Source organism: Pseudochaenichthys georgianus, chromosome 13, assembly GCF_902827115.2.
Source record: "Pseudochaenichthys georgianus chromosome 13, fPseGeo1.2, whole genome shotgun sequence".
In the NCBI taxonomy this organism is placed as follows: Eukaryota; Metazoa; Chordata; class Actinopteri; order Perciformes; family Channichthyidae; genus Pseudochaenichthys; species Pseudochaenichthys georgianus.
The window spans coordinates 2,566,722-2,583,951 of NC_047515.1; the positions used below are offsets into that span (position 1 = coordinate 2,566,722).

Here is a 17,230-nt window from a genome sequence, read left to right on the forward strand (position 1 = left end):
GGTCTTCACCTCATCAATGAGGGCATCCTTCTGAGCCCTCAATGCCACATTTTCCAGCATCACCTGCCTGCAGTCCTCTTCGTCACACTCAGTATGTGGGGAGAAGGGTGGAGGGTGCACCGGGTATTCCTCCTCATTGTCTATATCCAACGATGTAGCCATTCCAATGATGGGATTAGTCTGTCTGAGGTCATGGAGCAACTGCAGGGCCACACTATGCTTCAGCCTTGCCAGGACCTGATGTGCTTCATCTCGGGATAACTCAGGGTGGCCATGAGTGACATGACGGTGCAGTTTCTTTCCAGCATACGAACACCCTGTGATGGGACGGGGTTTGGTCCGAACATTTATTCGGCCACTGGCCATTTTAAGAATGATGCCTCTTTCCTCCAAGTTCCGCACTGCATGTTTGTGCTTAAGGTGCTTGTTCAAAGCCAGATAGAAGAGTCTGCACACCGGGCATCCTTACTGAAACAGACACAGTTAATTGTATTTCAATTCTGTTGTTTTTCTCCGTTTATATGCGTTAGCGTAACTGGTAATTGCAACACAAGTTTGATGCTTCAATGCCTGGTACACGGACCAAAGGAGGACTTGGGTTACCACCTGGCAAAATGGTCTGACCTCCGCACCAACGCGGGGCTGGTGATGGCAACATTGGGTCCGATGCATCAATTCATGGTGGCCCGACCATGAGAGGGTTTGGGGTGCCCCGGAACCAGGCAGTACCCCAGCAGGAAACACGTTTTATGATCAAAGGAGGAAAGAGTGATAGAACCGGGGTAAAGCAAAGAAAGTGTCCGAAAATAGTGACTTGTAACCCGGGTAGAGAGTATGTCATCTCTCGGTCCTATCCTCCAGACAACATGGTAACGTGGGGACAACAGTACCTCCGGGCGCTCCATCCCGCTCCGGCATTCACCGCAGCGGGGGGAGGAGGCATTGAACCCCTCACACCTGCCCCCGGAGGAGGCAGGGGAGTCAGGTACCCGGAGGGCGCACGGTGGACAGCCAGGGCGAGGCAGCCACACCACGCTGGAGTCAAAGTTCCGAGTGTTGGAGCCAGGTCCCGGTGAAACGCAGGACGGAGCACCCGGCAGGAGCCTCCAGCAGACCCCCCCGCGCGGTTCCCTCGTCCCTCGGAAGAGGTGGAGAGGTGGGTGTTTTTCCTCTGCTGGCGGACTGCCGGGGAGAACGCGCTGCTCGGGAGCCAGCCTCAGAGTGAGTGGCAGTGGGTGCCCGCGCACCTGCCTTTTACAGCGGGAGCACAAGCTGGTCTCGGGGAGGGAGAGAAGAGAGGAGCGGAGGCTGCCGAAACAGCCAGGGCCCTCCCCTCAAACACACCCTTCAATTTTGACAAGACAAACAGCAAGAAGAGTCCCCTTTCGACTCCCCTTGCATTCCTCCAGAGACCAGTTTGGACTTAAAGTTAAGAACCAGGCTGGGGGGGTCTCCAGGCATCAGAGAAATTGAAGAAATTGTATCCCAAAATAGAGTCTCTTAATGCAGGTACAGTCCCCTGACAACTGCCCTTACATTCACCCAGAGTCAGGAAAAGTCTAAGTTAACTTTTGGAAGAACCAGAGGAAGGGGTGAAAATGGATAAAATGTATCCGAAAATAGTGTCTCATTATTCCGTGCCAACTCCCCTTGAATTCACCCAGAGACCAGTTCAAAGACTTAAAGTTTGTCAAGAACCATGATTGGGGGTCCTCCAGGCAACAATTGTATCCGATCCAAAGTGCTCATGTAGCGGATGCATTCCTCTATGATTTCTCCATGATGGAAAATAGCCCGTTTTTTTCAAAGTGCTCTCAAAAACCGGGTTTCCGATTTCGTGCAGATGGTAGCTTGGAAAAGATGAATGCATTTTTTCGACGGAGGAAGGGAGGTCTCGATTCCCCTCTCCGTTGTAAAATGCAACGGGGGGGTGCAAATGTCTCCGGGGCTTCCGCCGGAAGCGCCGAAGACTTGAGCTTTTTGTAGCCCCTCCTCCGTTGGCACTTAGCCGTTTTTTCGAGAATTTCGAAAATTATGCATACTTTCATAACCTCGCCCACCGTGATACCCCGGACCCCCGGACTTAAGCACTCCCCAACGGACTAAACCCAGATGTTCACACCCTCCAGAACCTCATGCCCCTGGTGACACTTAAAGGTGGTGGATTTTGCGGTGCTTTACAGTCCGCCCACCAGCATCCATATTCGGCCTTATTCACAGCAGCACCACCCACCCTCCTGTGCAGGATGTTCTCATGGCCCTGGTAACACTTAAAGGAGGTGGATTTTGTGGTGCTTTACTGTCCGCACACCAGCATCAATATTCGGCCTTATTCACAGCACCACCTGCCCTGCTGGAGGTTCACACTTTAACTTTTTTTTTTACCCTCCTCTGCGTTACACATCCTCCCACACTTGAGCACTCCTCACTTGGACTAAACCCCTCCATGCACACCCAGACTGCACCCAGAGAACAGGCTGCTTCACAGCACTTTGCAAGCCAGGAAAAGTGATTGAATCCTGGGTATACATGTTTTAAATAGTCTGATACCTCCAGGGCGCATCACCACATTTTACAAGCCAGGGAAGGTGCCTGAATCCTGGGTAAACATTGTTTAAGTGTTTTTAAATGTGTGAAAACAGTGTTTTGTCACTTTCAAAACTCTCCCGTCATTGCCCGGAGAAATTGGGTCGATGTTGTATTCAATCTGACGGTTAATATTCCAGTGAGACGAAGTACGTACAATGACCGGAGTGATCCCATGTTAATTTTGTCCCAATACCGGAGCATTCCCTAACCCTATTACTTGGATAGTTGCTGTGTTTTAAAGATGGCAAACTCCTTGGGTTGACTTGATGTGGTGAGAAATAACGACCAACTTTGACAGCTGCAGTAAATCCACAGGTCCTTTTTTCGGCTATGCAAACAGCCGGACCTCGGCAGATACTAGTCTTTCGTAGAATATTTAAGATTTCATTGATTTATCTGAAGATTTTGCTGAAGCTGTCTCCTGGTCAGTTTACCATCAGCCAGTCATAAGTGCTATAGTTACACAGAATCACGTGACTTTCCATCACTCTGGCCCCCAGCAATGCCATTCCTCACAGTCCTACCTTCATGTGTCCACTTCTTTAACTGCCCAGGCCTAGCTATGTGTGTGTATTTGTGTCTGTGCACAGGGAGAAAGTCTATCTGTGTGTTTGAATGTGTGCGTGTGTGTTTAGACGTGTACGGTGTCAGCCTGGATGCCTGTTTGGGCGGGTTGGAGGTATCTGGTGTCCTGCAGGTCACAGGAACACATAGCACACATTCACTGCTGGCCGGCGGTCAGTGTATCAGTCACAGAGGAGCAGGGACAGGTATTCATGGCATAGAACAACTTCTGAAGGGATAGACCCTGCACACATGGAGCGATCTGATCTGAAGGGATGAGAACGGAGACATCAAAACCTTCCCTGAGCTAGAGCTAGATCTCTGATGATATATACATAATTAAATGGTACCCGTGAATATCTTGATAACTCTACAATAACCATCTAGACACTGAGCACGGCCAGACTTTCCCTTACATTTCATGTCAACAAACATCTACAAATGTAACTGCTGTGAATAAATGGTCCGTGTGCAATTTAATAAAAATAATCAGATTGAAAAAAACTGATTTTAAACACTAAATCTTAAAGTTTAAATACAACTCTTTTAGTTTCACTAGCAAATTCAATTTTGGTGACATACTTGTCAAACAAAGATGTTCAGCATGCCGTGTTGATGACCAGGACTTCTATCTGTTATTTTTGTGCTGAGTTTCCGGCATTGTGTCAGGTGCAGCAGCAACAGCAGGTGCACCCATTGCACTGAGACGGATGTCCTGACAGTGGCAGAGTCCAAATGAGCAATAGTCATGGCAGTGATTCAAGATTCTCCAGGAGACACGTTGGTGAAAGTAATATGCAGGATGGCAATCTTGTCTGTACATTTGTATCCTAAAAACGCAATTTAGTTCCTCTCAACGTGGTGATTTACAATAAAAAAATAGTTTCCTGATCTCTGAGACCTGTAGAGAAAAACTGAAAATGTCAGTAAAAATTCTAAATGTTTATCAGCTCGGTGCACCTAAAGCAGTTTGAACTGCAGCTCTGTGTGACAGACAGACGGACGGCAGCAGGTGGCACTCCCTGAACGGAGAGGAGGAATGGTGGAATGGCTGGATGGAGGAGGAGGAGGAGGTGAAGATTTGAAATGCCTCACAGTTCTTTTTTTAGATCAGACTCACACATCTGCAGGTCTACACACGCCTGATGCCCGCCACAATCAGCATAGTAGAATAAGTAATAGTGGGATTCGATATCACACTACATCTTAGTAGTGAGCAGAATGTAATACTGAATGAGACAGACACAGAGGACATGAACCTGCAGGTTATTATCACATGTTAGAGGTGTGAGAAACATGAAATGTCTTCGGACATGTTGATTCACCAACGAATCCTATATATTTGCTAATCTTATTGCAGTTGGATTTTCTTCTGAGTAAACCATTTTTTTAAAAACATAACTTAATTTGAAGACCATAAACATATACCAATAAGGAGGATCCAGAGCTCTCTGCTAACGGGATCAGAGGCAACCATGCAGCCAAAGAGTCTCTCGCTGCCTACCGGCTCTCAGGATGGGTCTGAGTCTGAAGAGCTTGTTTTTGTGCTGTCAGACACTGCAGTTTGTCTAACAGCTGGATTAAGTGTTTATGAGTGCATTTGATAATGCAGGCGGTTCTTAGTGGTGTGGTACCAGCGCGTTCACACCGGAGTACTTTTCCCTGTACTTTTCCCATTTAGTTCCGTTAGTGCCTGGAATTTTGCGTTCACACCAAAAAGAGAACTTAGTTCCGAGAACTTTTACCCCCATGTTTAGTGCCTGCTAGAGAGGTGGGACTATCCTTTGGAGAAAAAAGTACCAATTTCTATCGGCTGGGCGAATTGCAAACCACGCCCGTAAAACTCTGAAAGGTTTTGTAAAGCCACCATTGTATTTGCTGGCATTAGCATTATTAGCATTAGCCCCGTGCACCAACGGAGAGAGAATAACTTATGGCAACACAAAAAAAATGGCGGTGGAGATGAGGAGGTGTCGGCGTTCTGGCGATTTACTCGGAAGGCTTCAGTAGAAGCTGCTGGAAGTCCCAGCAGCTTCTACTGAAGCCAGTCCCCAACTCCGGGGACTTCCGGCCCGGGACTTCGGGTGGCAGTATACGCCGTGAAGTTGTTTGGGGCCTGCCAGTAAACCCAAAGCAGAAGAAGAAGAAGAAGTGACGTCAGCGGCTTCATTTGCGTAATCTTCCATCAGCAAACGTATTCCGGTGTGAACGCGATCTGTACTTAGTTTCATGGGGGAACTTAGTGCCAGCCCTAAGTACGGCAAAGTACTTGGTGTGAAAGCGGCTATGGTCCCCAGTGGTCGGTGCAATCACACGACAGAAATAAATACATGTTCTCCACAACTGCGGTCCTCACACCTTAGTGAAAGTATAAATCATGTCAGTCAGTGCCCTACATTCCATTTAATAAGACAATACAATTCCATATAAAACATCCGGGTCATGTGGAGATCAAGGTAAGCCTTGCTTGAAACTCTCACTAAAGGAGTCAGATCATGCATTCACCACACATGGATCAAGTAGGATAGGTCTTTGGGAAGTGGGTTTTGAAAGAGTTCTTACAAATGCCACACATTGAGACTTACCGTCTTGACGTGACTGTACAGATGCATGCTGGGAAGTCATTTCAAAATCACATGTTTCAAGTATTGTCCAATCATGTCAAATTTGTATGTTTCTTTAATACAAAAACAGAGCTAAAAGAGGGTGAATATTGGACTTACATGTGGACACTACGAATCCAAATGAAAAATAAGTAATGTTGCTCCGTAATTTCTAAATCTACAAATAAGCAACTGTTTACTAACAAGTGTGCTATTTCAAGAAAGATTGACTTCATGGTTTAAATAGCATGTTGCTGCTAGGAAACAGGACATACAACTAGGACCCCTGTTTGAGGTTCACCCCTCTCTCATCAGAACGTGAATATTGGATGATTCTCCAAAAGAGCTGAATACTTTCACTAACAAAGTTTCATCCTGTCAATTGTCTACAGATGTGTCTAGTATACAAAAGTCCCAGGTCCCACTCTTGGTACACGGAATAATGTAAATGTAACTGTTTTTTAGCAGTATAACAACGGTGAGCTGCTTCCTCCATATTTGCAAGTCACTGAATGAAGTATACAAATATTATCCTTGGTTCGATCTCACATCAAGTCAAGTCACGGTCAGTGTTATTGTGAAGCTGTGAGCCCTCAGACTGCTCGAGACGTCTTTCAGGGATTGTGATGGAGCGGAATACTTGTTGTTGTTGTCCTGTTTAAAATTGCAATACTGCCTCAACCCTGAAGCTCCAGGCCAACTAGACATGGACAAGTTAATGATGTTATAGTTGGCTCAGTAGTAGCCGGACTCCAGCATCAGGTGTCTACCCAAACAAAAAACCACCCATCTGCCCTTTAAAAGTTGATAACGTTCGTAGACGTAACACCGTGCAGCGGGGATGCAGCACGAGGGACAGCTGAGGATGTGGGGTTGGGATTTATTTGTGGAGCACGGTATTATCAGCTGAGGCCAGATCTCCACAGAAATAGGCTTTCTTCTTGCGTATTGCACGAGAGTTCACACACAGAGGAAATACCTCAACACTCGTTCACAATTGGAGGCTGCTTGAGTACATAACACAATCTAATCTGAATCTAATTGTGGGACAATCTGAAGCCGGAGGAAGAACACTGTTTCTCTCCAGACAGCAGACAAATACTCTCTGAAAAGAAATCAGTCATCAAAACACTCAGAATGTTTTTAATTAGACTGACGAAGGTCAACACAGCAGCATATTGCCAGTATGTTATTCAACATTCTCCAATAAGTGTATCCTTGATAGTCTGCTTGTGTACTCTGTGAATTCACTTACGTAATGTCAAGAATAGAAATTAAACAAGGTAAAAGTAAAAGACGTGGACAATAAGTTTACAATAAGTAAATAGAAAATCATTTGTAGTCTTTTGATATAGAATAATAAAGAGGGAGAGGTTTTCACTGTGAGCCCGTAAAGTACAAGTGGGAGACTACCGCTTTCTTAAATAAAAGAAGTACTGTCTCATCGTCATCATGTTATCGTCATGTCTCCATGGAAACCTCTTCCAAAACAGGGCAGTGTACTCAGCCTCTGAGACATGAGGGTTGATTCCAACATAAATAAATACCACACATGCTGGCAGTGAACACTAGGCAGGAAGCCAATGAACAGTCAGATAGATAACAGTTAAAGGGGCAGTTCGCACAATTTCAAAAAAATCTTGAATTTCCACCATCAGTTATTATTGATTTGGAAAGTGGTGGTGTTTTGCAGGTGTTTCTGTTTCCACTTTCATTCAATACATGCATTTTTTTATTTGATCTCTGTCAAACTTTGTTATTAGGGGATTTGTATTAGTAACTTCAGTATTAAACACATTGAAGTGTTTACAGTGAGGTCTGTGTATACTTCAAAGTAACAAGGACATGTTTTTGGAAAGACACTCTGCTGGTTTAACCTCGACATATACAGTAAAGGTCAGTTTACTTGTGCTACCTAGCCTGTGAACATTTTAAAAGAGAAAGCCTTCCAATCCCCATATCGTTACACACTAGATGTGAAGTTTGGAAAAGGATGTGTTCCCTGCTGAGTTCCCTAATGATAATAGTCACAAGGCTGCAGGTGCCTAAGAACAGAGCCTAGAAGTGCCACAGAAAGACAAGTTTATATATTGAGGTAAAAATGTACTACGGAGCCTGGGACGAGCTATAGAGAGAAATAAATAAATAAATCATTGCCACAATTAATTTAATTTAATTAAATCATACATATATTTTTGATTCTTTGTGAGCCCTTAAAGCAATTTCTATACGATAAAGACTCTAATAATAATAATAATATTGGGAGGGAGGGATGAAACCCTCTTTAATGGTCACACATGCAGAGCACACAGTGAAATGTGTTCTCTGCTTTGAACCCATCCTAGTACCAGGAGTCTAGTACTAGGATCAGCTACAACTAAGCTTAAAGGTCCCATGTCATGGCCATTTCCCCTGATCATAATTCCATTGTTGAGGTCTACTAGAATAGATTTATACTGTGCAATTTTCCAAACTCACATTGGTTTCGCATACAGCATCTCTGTAAAGTACGTGTATTCAGCAGTATTCACTCTCTCCACTAAACGGCTCGTTGCAGCTCTTGCACCCCCCCTCCCTGTGAGCCCAGTGTGCTCCGATTGGTCGGGACCAGTCGGGACGTTGTGAATCGCGCTGAGCTCCGTGGAGGTGAGATTTCCTTGTTTAGCGATACACAGCGAAACACAGCCAAACTCACCCTGAGCACACACAAAGTCACAGCCGAAGTAAAAACAATAAGTGTGGCTTGATATTGAGAAGAGAAAGGTTGATGAACGCTGTGAGAATGGGTCTGCAGAGAGGATTTCCCCAAGATCCCAACTGTCTGTTATCAGCAGCAGCCAGGGAGGAGACATCAGCAGAGCTCTCTGCACTGAGTGTGTGAGGAAGTCGTGGATTGGTCAATTTGGACCAATCAGCGGGGGCTTAACGTAACGGCTCCACGGACTTAACGTAACGGCTCCGCGGATTGGCCCATTTGGTTCCGGGTACCGCATGACCGTATCGCGTCATAGTTCTGGGCGTGGCTACTGGGTGCTTCTACGACACAGCACCCAGGAAGTAAAAAATGGACAATGACGTTTCACCAACGAGGCGTTTTGGGGAGGTATTTTCTGTGTTAGAGTTTTACTCCCTACAGGGTGTACTTTGAGGGTTTTGACTCGGCACACCGCTTACATGCAGAAAAACCTTCATAACACACAAGGGGACGGGCAATAACCGGAAAAGCATGACATGTCTCCTTTAACTTTTTTTCGGAGTTGAGTTTTCAAGATATGTCGACAACACTTGCTTTGTGAGGGTTTTTTGTTGGTAAAATAATTTAACAAGGATATTGAGAGCTTCATCCCTTTTATTAATCCCAGAGGAGAAATTCAGTTCTTCACCCTGGTGTTATTTTACAATGACAAACATAGACAGACTCACATGCACAAAGAAAACCTATAGACATGCACTAGAGGTTCCAGAGAGAAGGTGCGTTCCAGTTTGTGCTTCAGATGGGGATTTGAACCCCTACTGACTGAGCTACTGCTGCCCCAAATGCCGTTACTACGAACATAAAGGCATTCCGGAGATGAATGTGAGCACAGTATAATGACTGGATGTTTAAAATGTGCTGCGCTTGCTTCAGCAGGAGAGGAAATGAAAAGCTAAAGACTTCAGTGGTTCTCAGCTTCGACTCCATCAGAGCAGAACAGTTAGGAAGTGTTGCTGCTGTGATCAACTTCAGATAAGAGCGTCCACCAAACAGCGTTATGTTTAAAGTGTTTCAGGGAGATATATCCCAGCATGCCCTCTGGCCTTCTGAGACATCAGATGGTCAACACAAGACACACCCGCTGACGTGGGGCTCTGGACAGGAAAGGCCTACATGTAAACAGGAAGCAGTCATTTTGGACAGATATACTTGGCACACATTGGGACACACCATGTAGTCATTCAGAGATAAAAAGAAACCTCTGCAAAGATCTACTGTATTTATCATTTTTGGAACGTTGAACATTGAAGTCGTAACTCAAATATGAGCTGACACGCTCTCCAGTCGTTTGTTTACATGCATCTTCCTTCCTGAACAGTCCTCTCGGCTCGGAGGGAAGTTCTCCCTCGTACGTACGCCAAGCGATGTTTCCTCATGAGGTCTCCCTCCCAAACGGCCCAATCCACTCTTGACCCTTCTTCCTGCTCTAAAATTAACCCCACCCTCAACCCCTTACCACCACCACCCAAAGTCTGTCGCCAGGAAACTGCTACCATCATCCATCATTTCATTTTTTACGACATTTACTCTCAGCTCACGTACACACACATTTGATATCATCTTCACATCGTCCAGCAACACAAGACCTCAAAATAACAGATTATGATTTATTAAAGCGTCCACAACAACAACAACAACAACGTGCCACAGGAGTCTGACACCTCAGGCTGTATTTGTAGCATCCGACCTGTGAATGTCTGGACCCGCAGAATTAGAGCAGAGTTCAGTGACTGGCTTCCCTTTACTGTTCGTAAGATGGAGTGAGAGAGGTGGCAATATCCTCTGCAGAGACATCAACAAACTGAACCTCCATATGCACTAACATGATAAAGCATGACATCAGAGAGTGCACAACAACAACAACAACACAAATCTCCAAACGTTTTCAACAAACACAAACTAAATCTGCAGCCAAGCTTCTGTGCAACCATTAGGGTGCATAACATCTGTTTTAGGGAACTAGAATAATGACAGTTGCTATAAAATATTATTGGAAAAATCACAGCCTTATTCTTTCTGAAGCTTTCATTTTATAATGTGTAACATAACATGATCACCTTTGACAGAACCAGAAAAGGTGCTCACACAGCTGTAGGCCAGGGAGGAGTTCGACTGTCCTGGACTCTGAATATTCATCCCATTTTGTTTATGGACTCCGTAGCTCACTGCTGCCTAGCTGAGCCGATGCTGTCACGTTGCATTTAAGTAACACTTACTGAAGCGAACCGTTTACCAACAATTACCATAAGTAGGAAACTGTTGAAACCTGTCAAACAGATATTTTTGAGAAATCTGTTTGAATCTGAAGGAGCTTAATGAGAATTCATTTTGATCCTGAAGGAAAGAAAAAAAAAAAAGGAAAGGATGCAAAGAAAAAGAAAATCTGTCTTATAAACGTTTTTCTTTCGAGTCAGAATGTTCACACAGAGCCAATGCGTATTATGTAATCGGTTCGACACTAGCACTGGTGGTCCTCCATCACAGAGTAGTGTTCGGGCTCAGCAGCTCTGTGCCCACTTTGGGCCAGCACACATACCAGGCTGCTGGAGCTGCTGCAGATCCTATGACCACCACACTGCAGCTGTCGCCGGTATGTAACATTCAGACAAGGGCTATTGGAAATGACCGCCACGGCCACCAGCAGCCCTGTATGAGCCTGTTTAAACTGATTTTGGACTGGGACACTTTATCACTCAGGGACATTAGCATGAACGTGCTTTTCTCCAAATGTTGTGGTCCATGTGTTTGTGTGGGCCACACCAATTTGGCACGTCTCAAGGTTTAAATAACGGCCAAAAATAATGTCCAAGTGCTTTTCGACCCAGGTCACATTACAAAACACGCGGCATCGTGACATGCAAATAGTTACCCTAAACCTCAGTGAATACTCAAGTGTTGTAACCAACAACTGGCACGGTGGAATAAACACAAGCGACAGCTGTCTTCCTAAAACTGTCTTTGCATTTAAACAGCCCGCTATTGTTGAGCTCTCCCCAGTCAGCCGTCTGCAAGCTGCTTTACGAACGGCTCTGCTCTCAGCACCGCCTGAGCTGCTCAATGTTTAAGCAACATTTCAGAAAATGTAAAAAGTGATCCGGCTGAAACTAAATGACAAACTAAATGATCAGTCACTTTAAGCATGACTTCTCCCAGCTGCTCCCTCTCCGCACAGAGCACCCACAGAGAGCCGTCGGGTGTCATCAGCACCCAGGCTTGATTAAAGCACAGCCATGCTCCTACCTTTCCTCTCAGCCTCAGCGTGCCTCCTCCAGGGGTTCAAAGGTGGCAGACCTCCACCTGCAGAGCTCAGCCTCTCTCTCCTTTCTTATCTCTCACTGACTCCCTTTCTCAAACATGCACTTCCTGTTTGTGCTCAGCCGCTCTCTTTCACTTGTTGTTTGTATTTTGAATCCGTCCGACCTCTCTCTTTCTAAAGACTTTGCCCCTTGTCACCAGCCAGCCTGTTGCTCCCCTCTGAAACCTCAGGCCTGGCCTGGGACCATGGCATCCTTAGGAGGGACGCATCCAGCCGTCTGATTGGCCAGATAGCAGAGAGATGCCCCCATATTAGGGCAGTAAGAGGCGGGGCAGCAGCACTTCGATAAAGAGGGAGGAGAAGAAGATAACAAAGTGTGTGACTGTCTGTCTGAGCCGTGAAACTCCTGTTTCCCTCTCTGAATCTTGACACAAACATCAATAACCCTGTCGTGGTTTTATAAAAAAGCCTCATCTAGTTTGACAATTCAGAAACAAACATCAAAACAAGAACCATGCTATTAGGTCAGTTTGGATTTTAAAGGACACAAGGTGATCATCATCAGGAGATAACTGCAGGTCTTCCTATCCTGCTTGCAGGGGCCTTTAAAGTGATATAGTAACGGACAGACATAGACCTGGCTACATCAGCAACATCCGGGTAATGATATATCATTTAAAAAAATGCATACTAAAGGCTATAAAGTGAAAGCTCAAAGGTCAGCCTTTCTGCTTTGGCTAATGCGCCTCCACTTCCCAACAGCATGCTGCTGAGGTTCCATGTTCGAGTGCAGAGAGGATGATGAGCCATAACGTGATTGTTCGCGTGTTTGAAGTGAGGTTTTTATTCATAGTAGGATTTGCTTCTGTGTTGATACTCAGTTTCTCGAAAGCACAGTCTAGTTTAGGGTATGCTCTCCTTTAGCACCTCATACGACCCCACTTCTGAACTAATGTGATATATCCTGTTAACAGTGATGAATGCTCTTTGAATAACACACCCACTGATGTTGTGTTACATTAGACACACGGGCCTTCTTTCCAGTCAGTTGTGTGTCTGTGGGTTGGATCTCAATGTCCCAGCTTAGAGATCTAACTTCAAACCTGACTGGAAGCCAAAATAAACCAAAAGACAAGCGCTAATACAATCCCAAAGGTGCTGGGATGAACATTCCAACAAGTGATGTTGGGAAGTTATTTTTATCTCAAATGGCCGAAAATAGTAGCAGCAGGCCTTGGATCTAATTTGAGAGAAAGTGTTGCTTACTTACAGGAAAGCAACTGCTGTTGTGTATTCCAGTCTGCATGCATCGGTCTTTACATTGGTGTTTGTCTGTTTGTTCTAATTGATGATTTGTTATGGACCAGCTGGCTGCATAGGTGTTCAAATGATAAAGGCTTATCCTGTATGTGCCGGACAGCAAGACAACCCCCCTGAGAAGAGGCCCCCACCCCTCCCTTATATGGGACCCAGGCTAGCAAAGACAAAACATCTACAAATAATGTGGTTGCATGTAATCGTTTTGTGATTCTTGTTTTAGGGCCACAGCACCAGTATTTTTTCTCAATTGATTCCAATGAGAACAGAGCGCATGCCACCACATGACGGTGCCTCAGGAAAAAGCACTGTCTCGTTACGTTTTTGGTATTCGTGTTGAAAATATCCAACTTTTCTGAAACGCATTGAGACGTCACTGTACACATTGGAGGGGGAAGCTTGTTTTTGACCGTGTTTGTCAGATGGAATGCAAAAAAAAAAAAAAAAGTGAAATGTCTTTGAACGGATCGGACGGGAGAACACTGACCGTTGCCACCAGTGAGCGTGAGACTTGTGTATTCGTTCACAGATCAGCCTCCTCGCTATATAAGCGTTGAAACTCAAGTGCGAGAGAAAGCATCTTTTGATTGATGTTAATTGTTGAAACATTTTGTGTCCGTCATACATCAACGGTGATGTGTTGTCGAGATATCGATGTCATAGAAACAATAAGAAACGCTGGGAGGAGACTTTGCCTTTCTGCCAGAAAAAGACACTATGTGGACACAAGGCCTTTACAGTGGTGTGTGTCTCATTAAGGGACATTTCTCACGGCGAAGCCCAGGGGTTAGTTATGTGATCCCAGTAGCTACATTCTCTTTCCCTCTAACAACTGGGGTCAGAGGTCACTCTGCCAGTGGGGTTCAGTATCTTGCTCAAGGACGCTTCAGCATGGTGTCTACTGGACACCATGCGGGTTCAATCCACAGGTGGTACACCTCTATAGGCTGCATCTAGACTTATATTCAGCACCTGTCTCCCAGACTTCAAGATGCATTCATGCGAGGACTCACACCCACTGAGGTGAAATGAGAGGGAAGCATTCAATCCATTGGATGAAATGCAGCTGGATCAAATGAGTTAAACTGACTCTGTAAAGTAAAAACAACTGTCAGAAACGCTGTCAGCGCAGATCAGGCAGCCGGCACTGTGTCAGCTAACATGGTCATTGTTGCACTCCAGCTCGCACACAAAGCCAGGATTTAGATATGGGGGGGCTCGGGACACTGAAACAAGGGCTGGGCTGAGAGGGAGGGATGGGGGGGGGAGAGGCAGAGAGCAGGTATCCGTTTGCAACGCTATGATGCTTTTTTATAAACCAAAATGTGTCATCACCAAGTTAAAACCACTACTCTTCACATGGCAGTGACACACCCAGTGCTCATGGTAATGGGAGTCTAAGGAGGAGTCGAGTGATGGGGTGAGGGGGGGCAGCTCAGTGGGCATGGGGCACAAGGTCCCACCAGACCTTAGCTCTGCCCTCATCAGCTCGTACTTGGGCCAAGAGACTGGAGCCGGTTGTGCGTTACATAGAAAGATGTGTAAACAATCCAAATCTGTGTTATTGCCTATACGCCGTTGCATGAGCAGGGAGCGATGTCAATATGTATGATCCTTTTTACATGATTAGAACTAGTTTTCCAAAATTGAAAGAGTTGTTTTGAATGGCTACAATCAATGGCAGACTGAAAGATGAGGGCCATCTAGTTATAGCGAAACTTGCTTCACAGAAAAGATGCCTGCTGGAACATGTTGTCTATGTTACTACATATCATGCCCACATTGGTTCAACATGTGAACTTCCATTTAAGATTAGGTCGGATCCAAACGTGTATTCTATGTTAGCCCACTTGATCAAATCAAAAGCTTTTTTTGTTGCGTAAAATGTTTTTTCAAATAAAAGCATGTCAATAAACCATATATGGACGGCCCCTGGTGTGATTCTCAGGTCCCAGTGTGGCCCATAGTACAATTGAGATTGATACACATGGCATGGAGAAACGCACATGTTCAGGTTCTCCCTGGAAGGCAGTCCTAGTTTGGCACAGGGAAGTTTACACCAATTGGGCGAAGGATTGTGAGGTCAAGAATAAAGAAAGCTGTAGAAGGCCAAACCCAGACTTTGTTCTCACAAATCACAGTGTGAGTGTGTGAGTGTCATCCCTTTGGTTTCTGAAGGGAGCGGAAATGCTGGGACACAAAGAGGAAGGACATTGTCTCTGCTGAGCTCAGACTCTTCAGAGTGTGCAGATCAACTCAACAGAAACTGTTCAGGGACACAATGCTCACTTCCTCCCTCAGCTCCTCCTGACCTGCAGCTGAACGACCTTCCCCTGAGCTGACCTGACCTCTGGATATTAATAGAGATGAATGTGGGGAATTCAATTCTCAAAATGCTTGAGTATATATGTACATATATATGCATATAAAATACATCTATTAATATAGTGAGGCTGTAAAAAAGAACAAGATTTGTAGATTTGTCTTGTCTAACGCTTCAGAAGTCACTCATAGTTTGTAATAATATATATAATTATATACTATAGTTTAGTTGAAGTCGATGTCCCCATTGAGAGGATGTGAAGTAGGAACCAGAGAGGATTCCCATTAAACAAAAGGTCACTTTGATGGAATGTCCTATCCTTAGGTGACATCACTAAACAAAGACTTGAGCTGCAGCATTTCACTTCACTATTATGTTCCTCTAGCGTTGCATACATTTGATTAAGTTGTATTAAATGTTAATAAATGCCACAATATAAGGAGCCATTTTAAATGCCATCTCACTGCATTATTCATTCATCATTTTTTTTAATGAGTTTTTAGAAACCTCATCAGATTTTAAACAAAAGATGTAAGAATGTAGTAGGAAAACTAAAATGACCAAATGACAATCCTGTCCGCTTCCTTCCTGTCTAAAAACAGTGGACAGAGAAGTCAGCGTCCCAATAAATGAACATTGGATGGACAGTAACCTCTGTAGTCGGTTATTGAGTGGAGAAGCTTCAGTTACTGAAACTTTACCAAACATTTTGGTAACCACAGAACAAGTGATAACACTATAAAGTGTCCCTCTTCATGTCCCTGAATCTACCACTGTTTACTCATCGTAGGTCACTTCAAGTTTTAGCATGTAAATAATAATACATTCCAACAAATCCAATCAGAATGTCACACAGTATATACATACAGTATATGAAGTAAACAATTGAGAACTGCATTTCACCACCGTATGACATGCAGTAGACATGAGTACAAAAGAATAAAAGCAAAAATAGTGACAACAATAGGTGCTTTGAGGTCAATTCATTTCAGACCGTTAAAGGATTTCTTATTTAATTCTGAACTCACCAAGGAATAATCAACTTTACTCAAAGTTTGAACTGCCTAACATTAACCAAAGCTAACTCAAAACACTGAAACATGAACTTTGATTAAATGTATTATGTCAACAGATTTCACATAACTGTATTAGGTTAGTTGAATGCAATAGTTATACATTTCAAACATATTAGGTTCAATTTAATATCCTTGCTTCCAACTGACTTTTTTCAGTTCTTATTGTGAACACTTATCTTTCACATTTGTTTCCAAAGCTCAACCCTCACAGTAGATATGTGACTATTGGTCCTACACATGAATCACTATGATGACACATATCTTCCATTTTTATCTACAAAAAAGGGAAACTGTTGTTTTGCAAAAGTTGTGTGTAACCATTTGGAGTTATATCCTGTTATTCATCCTGACCTGAGTTAGAGGAAGGCGTCCAGGAGACTCTGAATATTCCACGCAGACAGTCACACATGGTCCACAGCAGGAGGCCGATGGAGGGAACACTCGGGTGAGGAGCCCAACACGGGCTGTGGGGCAGGGAGAGCCGGGCGGCAGAGATGGGGAGGCTGGGGGGGGTCAGAGGCGATGCGGGATCCGTTTGACTGTTTGGGCCCACGGAAGACCGAGCTACACTGTTTGTGGGTCACACATAGAGAGAAAGAGAGGGACAGAGTGGTGGAGGGTCCCGGGCTGGGGGAGAGAGGGATGGGTTGAGGGAGAAAGAGGGATGGAGAGCACAGAGAGGAGGGGGTCAACAGAAAGGGAGATTGACAGAGTGTGTGTACATATCAACATATGGACCAGTGAACT

At 44.7% G+C, this 17,230-nt stretch overlaps 1 protein-coding gene across 1 annotated transcript in view; it reads right to left on the minus strand.

The window, feature by feature from the left end:
* Positions 1 to 11,978, minus strand: part of LOC117457517 (neuroblast differentiation-associated protein AHNAK-like) — a 64,727-nt gene extending 52,749 nt beyond the window's left edge. Inside the window, 1 exon segment of the mRNA XM_071205305.1 lies at positions 11,752 to 11,978. The gene's annotated coding sequence lies outside the window, so the exon portion shown is untranslated.
* Between the last annotated feature and the right edge of the window lie 5,252 nt (positions 11,979 to 17,230).